The sequence below is a fragment of the Entelurus aequoreus genome, linkage group LG10 (assembly GCF_033978785.1).
Source record: "Entelurus aequoreus isolate RoL-2023_Sb linkage group LG10, RoL_Eaeq_v1.1, whole genome shotgun sequence".
In the NCBI taxonomy this organism is placed as follows: domain Eukaryota; kingdom Metazoa; phylum Chordata; class Actinopteri; order Syngnathiformes; family Syngnathidae; genus Entelurus; species Entelurus aequoreus.
The window spans coordinates 66,414,160-66,422,130 of NC_084740.1; the positions used below are offsets into that span (position 1 = coordinate 66,414,160).

Here is a 7,971-nt window from a genome sequence, read left to right on the forward strand (position 1 = left end):
GACAAAATATATGACTCTTAGGTGTAATCCTGTAAAACAAGCAAACAAGCTAGCATATTAACATGCAACATTAGCATGCAAACAGTTAGCATTTGTTAAGTGACAAAATGTAGAACTCTCGGGTGTAATGCTGAAAAATTAGGAAAAAAGATAGCATATTGACATGCTAACAGTTAGTATTTTTTTAAGTGACAAAATATAGGATTCTTTGGTGTAATCCTGGAAAATGAGGAAAAAATAAGCATAGTAACATGCTAACAGTTAGCATTTGTGAGGTGACAAAATATATGACTCTTAGGTGTATTCCTGCAAAATGAGGAAAAATCTAGCATATTAACATGCTAACATTAGCATGCTAACAGTAGTATTTGGTAAGTGACAAAATATATGACTCTAAGGTGTAATCCTGCAAAATAAGCAAACAAGCCAGCATATTAATATGCAACATTAGCATGCTAACAGTTAGCACTTGTTAAGTGACAAAATATATGACTCTTAGGTGTAATCCTGCAAAATAAGCAAACAAGCCAGCATATTAACATGCAACATTAGCATGCTAACAGTTAGCACTTGTTAAGTGACAAAATACATGACTCTTAGGTGTAATCCTGCAAAATAAGCAAACAAGCCAGCATATTAACATGCAACATTAGCACGCAAACAGTTAGCATTTGTTAAGTGACAAAATGTAGGACTCTCGGGTGTAATGCTGAAAAATTAGGAAAAAAGATAGCATATTGACATGCTAACAGTTAGTATTTTTTTAAGTGACAAAATATAGGATTCTTTGGTGTAATCCTGGAAAATGAGGAAAAAATAAGCATAGTAACATGCTAACAGTTAGCATTTGTGAGGTGACAAAATATATGACTCTTGGGTATATTCCTGCAAAATGAGGAAAAAACTACCATATTAACATGCAAACATTAGCATGCTAACAGTAGCATTTGGTAAGTGACAAAATATGACTCTTAGGTGTAATCCTACAAAATAAGCAAACAAGCCAGCATATTAACATGCAACATTAGCAAGCTAACAGTAGCATTTGGTAAGTGACAAAATATATGACTCTTAGGTGTAATCCTGCAAAATAAGCAAACAAGCCAGCATATTAACATGCAACATTAGCATGCTAACAGTTAGCCACTTGTTAAGTGACAAAATACATGACTCTTAGGTGTAATCCTGCAAAATAAGCAAACAAGCTAGCATATTAACATGCAACATTAGCACACAAACAGTTAGCATTTGTTAAGTGACAAAATGTAGGACTCTCGGGTGTAATGCTGAAAAATTAGGAAAAAAGATAGCATATTGACATGCTAACAGTTAGTATTTTTTTAAGTGACAAAATATAGGATTCTTTGGTGTAATCCTGGAAAATTAGGAAAAAATAAGCATAGTAACATGCTAACAGTTAGCATTTGTGAGGTGACAAAATATATGACTCTTAGGTGTATTCCTGCAAAATGAGGAAAAATCTAGCATATTAACATGCTAACATTAGCATGCTAACAGTAGCATTTGGTAAGTGACAAAATATATGACTCTAAGGTGTAATCCTGCAAAATAAGCAAACAAGCCAGCATATTAATATGCAACATTAGCGTGCTAACAGTAGCATTTGGTAAGTGACAAAATATATGACTCTTAGGTGTAATCCTGTAAAACAAGCAAACAAGCTAGCATATTAACATGCAACATTAGCATGCAAACAGTTAGCATTTGTTAAGTGACAAAATGTAGGACTCTCGGGTGTAATCCTGCAAAATGAGGAAAAAGGCTAGCAAATTGACATGCTAACACTTAGCATTTTTTTAAATGGCAAAATATAGGACTCTTGGGTATATTCCTGCAAAATGAGGAAAAAACTAGCATATTAACATGCAAACATTAGCATGCTAACAGTAGCATTTGGTAAGTGACAAAATATGACTCTTAGGTGTAATCCTACAAAATAAGCAAACAAGCCAGCATATTAACATGCAACATTAGCATGCTAACAGTAGCATTTGGTAAGTGACAAAATATATGACTCTTAGGTGTAATCCTGCAAAATAAGCAAACAAGCCAGCATATTAACATGCAACATTAGCATGCTAACAGTTAGCACTTGTTAAGTGACAAAATACATGACTCTTAGGTGTAATCCTGCAAAATAAGCAAACAAGATAGCATATTAACATGCAACATTAGCATGCTAACAGTAGCATTTGGTAAGTGACAAAATATATGACTCTTAGGAGTAATCCTGTAAAACAAGCAAACAAGCTAGCATATTAACATGCAACATTAGCATGCAAACAGTTAGCATTTGTTAAGTGACAAAATGTAGGACTCTCGGGTGTAATCCTGCAAAATGAGGAAAAAGGCTAGCAAATTGACATGCTAACACTTAGCCTTTTTTTAAATGACAAAATATAGGACTCTTGGGTATATTCCTGCAAAATGAGGAAAAAACTAGCATATTAACATGCAAACATTAGCATGCTAACAGTAGCATTTGGTAAGTGACAAAATATGACTCTTAGGTGTAATCCTACAAAATAAGCAAACAAGCCAGCATATTAACATGCAACATTAGCATGCTAACAGTAGCATTTGGTAAGTGACAAAATATATGACTCATAGGTGTAATCCTGCAAAATAAGCAAACAAGCCAGCATATTAACATGCAACATTAGCATGCTAACAGTTAGCACTTGTTAAGTGACAAAATACATGACTCTTAGGTGTAATCCTGCAAAATAAGCAAACAAGCTAGCATATTAACATGCAACATTAGCACGCAAACAGTTAGCATTTGTTAAGTGACAAAATGTAGGACTCTCGGGTGTAATGCTGAAAAATTAGGAAAAAAGATAGCATATTGACATGCTAACAGTTAGTATTTTTTTAAGTGACAAAATATAGGATTCTTTGGTGTAATCCTGGAAAATGAGGAAAAAATAAGCATAGTAACATGCTAACAGTTAGCATTTGTGAGGTGACAAAATATATGACTCTTAGGTGTATTCCTGCAAAATGAGGAAAAATCTAGCATATTAACATGCTAACATTAGCATGCTAACAGTAGTATTTGGTAAGTGACAAAATATATGACTCTAAGGTGTAATCCTGCAAAATAAGCAAACAAGCCAGCATATTAATATGCAACATTAGCATGCTAACAGTTAGCCACTTGTTAAGTGACAAAATACATGACTCTTAGGTGTAATCCTGCAAAATAAGCAAACAAGCCAGCATATTAATATGCAACATTAGCATGCTAACAGTAGCATTTGGTAAGTGACAAAATATATGACTCTTAGGTGTAATCCTGTAAAACAAGCAAACAAGCTAGCATATTAACATGCAACATTAGCACACAAACAGTTAGCATTTGTTAAGTGACAAAATGTAGGACTCTCGGGTGTAATCCTGAAAAATTAGGAAAAAAGATAGCATATTGACATGCTAACAGTTAGCATTTTTTAAGTGACAAAATATAGAACTCTTTGGTGTAATCCTGCAAAATGAGGAAAAAATAAACATAGTAACATGCTAACAGTTAGCATTTCTGAGGTGACAAAATATATGACTCTTAGGTGTATTCCTGCAAAATGAGGAAAAATCTAGCATATTAACATGCTAACATTAGCATGCTAACAGTAGTATTTGGTAAGTGACAAAATATATGACTCTAAGGTGTAATCCTGCAAAATAAGCAAACAAGCCAGCATATTAATATGCAACATTAGCATGCTAACAGTTAGCCACTTGTTAAGTGACAAAATACATGACTCTTAGGTGTAATCCTGCAAAATAAGCAAACAAGCCAGCATATTAATATGCAACATTAGCATGCTAACAGTAGCATTTGGTAAGTGACAAAATATATGACTCTTAGGTGTAATCCTGTAAAACAAGCAAACAAGCTAGCATATTAACATGCAACATTAGCATGCAAACAGTTAGCATTTGTTAAGTGACAAAATGTAGGACTCTCGGGTGTAATCCTGAAAAATTAGGAAAAAAGATAGCATATTGACATGCTAACAGTTAGCATTTTTTAAGTGACAAAATATAGGACTCTTGGGTGTAATCCTGCAAAATGAGGAAAAAATAAACATAGTAACATGCTAACAGTTAGCATTTCTGAGGTGACAAAATATATGACTCTTAGGTGTATTCCTGCAAAAGGAGGAAAAAAATAGCATAATAACAAGCTAACATTAGCATGCTAACAGTAGCATTTGGTAAGTGACAAAATATATGACTCTTAGGTGTATCCCTGCAAAATTAGGAAAAAAAGCGAGCATATTAACATGCTAATATTAGCATGCTAACAGTAAGCATTTGTTAAGAGACAAAATATATGAGTCTAAGGTGTCATATATATAAAACGCTATCATATAACATACTAACTCCTAGGTGTATACTTACAGACTTAGGAAAAAATGTTGCATACTAACATGCTATCAGTTTAATATTTGACTCATGGGTGTATACCTCCAAAATTTGCACACAAAAAACATTGCATATTAATAAGTGAACGTTAGCATTCAACACCATGCGTGACGTGTCAACATTTTTAACCTTTGGGTGTATACAGTATACCTGTAAAATTAGTGAAAGATACTAACATGCTAACTTTAGCATGCTAATAGTAAACATGCATTTAAGTAACAAGCTATATGACTTTGCATTCCTGCAAAATGAGAAAAAAAAACCTTGCATACTAACATGTTAACGTTAGTCTGCTAATAGTTAGCCTGCGTAAAATGCCAAATATATAACACTTGGGTGTGTTCCTGTAAAATGAGTGCAAAAAAGAGGGCCTCCATGTCCGAACTGCTCCCACAGTGGAGTGTTTTAAGTCTCGTCTTAAGACCCACTTTTATTCTCTGGCTTTTGAATACGTGAGTAGTGCGGTCCTCTGTGTTTTTAAATTTTTATTTCTATTTATTGTTTTAATTGGTTTTACCCTTTAACATCATTTTTAATCATATTTATTTTTATATTGTTTTTATATTGGTTTGATATTTTTTTTATTCAGTCATTGGTGGAGCTAAGGATAGTATTTGAATCTTTTTTTAAAATATTTTTGTGCAGCACTTTGGAAACATTTTTGTTGTTTAAATGTGCTATATAAATAAAGTGGCTTGGATTAGATTGGATTGGCATCCTAACAAGCTAACTGTTAACATAGTAACACAGCCTCCGAAGCAGAACCTCCAGGTTTTGTAACAGCTTCTTCCCTCAGGCCGTAAGGCTCTTGAACGCATCATAATTAAATTATCCCCTCAACTCCCCCCAAAATGGATTAATTGCTGGAATAAAACAGACAATATAACATAGATCCATAAACGTGGACGCATGTGAAAAAGTGCAATATATTTATCTGTACTGTCAGTAACCTATTTATTTATTTATATATGCACCTTAATGCTTTTTTATCCTGCACTGCCATGAGCTTATGTAGCGAAATTTCGTTCTTATTTGTACTGTAAAGTTCAAATTTGAATGACAATAAAAAGGAAGTGTAAGTCTAAGTTAGCATGCACCAAGTAACAAAATATATGACTCTTTGCTGAATAACTGCAAAATGCACAAAAAAAGCTTGCATAATAATATGTTGACAATTGGCATGTGTCAAGTGAGAAAATATATGACTCTTCGGTATATACCTGCAAAATGAGCCAAAATTTTAGCATGCCAAAAGTTAGCATCCGCAGAGTAACAAAATATTTGACTGTTGAGTGTATACCTGCAAAATGACCCAAAAAAATGGCATTCTAACATGCTACTGCAGCATGCATGAAGTAAAGTATTAGACGCTGAGGTGTATATCTGCCAAATAAAGAATATGTGTTATTGACAAGGGGGAAAACCGAGAATTTATCATGTATAAAAATAGATAGCCTGAATGTCTACAACAGGGGTCGGGAACCTTTTTGGCTGAGAGAGCCAAGAAAGCCAAATATTTAAAAATGTATTTCCGTAAGAGCCATATAATATTTTTTAACACTGAATACAACTAAAGGCCTACTGAAATGATTTTTTTTTTTATTTAAACGGGAATAGCAGATCCATTCTATGTGTCATACTTGATCATTTCGCGATATTGCCATATTTTTGCTGAAAGGATTTAATAGAGAAAATCGACGATAAAGTTCGCAACTTTTGCTCGCTGATAAAAAAAAAAGCCTTGCCTGTACCGGAAGTAGCGTGACGTCACAGGAGCTAGTATTCCTCACAATTCCCCATTGTTTACAATGGAGCGAGAGAGATTCGGACCGAGAAAGTGATGATTACCCCATTAATTTGAGCGAGGATGAAAGATTCGTAGATGAGGAACGTTACAGTGAAGGACTTGAGAGGCAGTGATGGACGTATCTTTTTTCGCTCTGACCGTAACTTAGGTACAAGCTGGCTCATTGGATTCCACACTCTCCTTTTTTTATTGTGGATCACGGATTTGTATTTTAAACCACCTCGGATACTATACCCTCTTGAAAATGAGAGTCGAGAACGCAAAATGGACATTCAGTGCCTTTTATCTCCACGACAATACATCGGCGAAATGCTTTAGCTACGAGCTAACGTGATAGCATCGTGCTTTAACTGCATATAGAAACAAAAAAATAAAGGATAGAAGGAAGGATAGATAGAAAATCAACAATACTATTAAACCGTGGACATGTAAATACACGGTTAATGCTTTCCAGGCTGGCGAAGGTTAACAATGCTGTGCTAACGACGCCATTGAAGCTAACTTAGCAACTTAGCAACGGGACCTCACAGAGCTATGCTAAAAACATTAGCTCTCCACCTACGCCAGCCAGCCCTCATCTACTCATCAACACCCGTGCTCACCTGCGTTCCAGCAATCGGCAGAAGGACGAAGGACTTCACCCGATGCGTTTGGCGGCCCGGAGACGTAGGAAGTCAAGGTGAGGTCGCCGGCTAGCGCGGCTAGCGCGTCTAGCGCTCCAACAAAGTCCTCCTGGTTGTGTTGCTGTAGTCCGCTGCTAATACACCGATCCCACCTACAACTGTCTTCTTTGCAGCCTTCATTGTTCATTCAACAAATTGCAAAAGATGTCCAAAATACTGTGGGATTATGAAATGAAAACAGAGCTTTTTGTATAGGATTCTACGGGTACCATAACTTCCGTTACTCTGACTTCGTCACGCGCATACGTCATCATACCGCGACGTTTCAGCCGGATATTTCCCGGGAAGTTTTAAAAGTCACTTTATAAGTTAACCCGGCCGTATTGGCATGTGTTGCAATGTTAAGATTTCATCATTGATATATAAACTATCAGACTGCGTGGTCGGTAGTAGTAGGTTTCAGTAGGCCTCTAAATGCGTGCATTTTTAAGTAAGACCAACATTTTTAGAGTATAATAAGTCTCTTTTTCTTTTTAATAACATTGTTATTCTGAAGCTAACCAATAATAGATTAAAAAAATACTTCTTACCATTAATGCGACTTCTTGAACGGGTGCGGTAGAAAACGGATGGATGGATTAAAATGCATGAGAATGTTTTATATTTTGAACGTTTTTTTTAACACTGTGATTACCAGCGGAATTATTCATTACTTATCGTGTTAAGCGATGTCAGCTAAGATTTATCTGAGAGCCAGATGCGGTCATCAAAAGAGCCACATCTGGCTCGAGAGCCATAGGTTCCCTACCCCTGGTCTACAATAAATGTAATATTTTAATGTTAGAATGGTTGAAATAGATTGAAAAAATGTGTTACAAGAACATGTCACAGCATTCGCACACAATAAAAGAAATACCGCACTGTCCCTTTAAATCTGGGGTGAAAAAAAACCTGTGAATGAAATCAAACCATTCATAAAAATAGGTCAGTGCCGCGCTCTGATTGGCCGAACGGGGACTCGTCAATTATTCATGAAGCCTCACCTCGATTGGCTGCTCTGTTGAGTGACAGGCGCGAAGGGCCAATCAGCGC

General features: G+C 35.6%; 1 protein-coding gene across 1 annotated transcript in view; it reads right to left on the reverse strand.

Annotated features, from left to right (window-relative positions):
• Positions 1-7,971, reverse strand: part of fhip1b (FHF complex subunit HOOK interacting protein 1B) — a 716,414-nt gene that overhangs the window by 529,310 nt on the left and 179,133 nt on the right. The gene's annotated exons all lie outside the window — the stretch shown is intronic.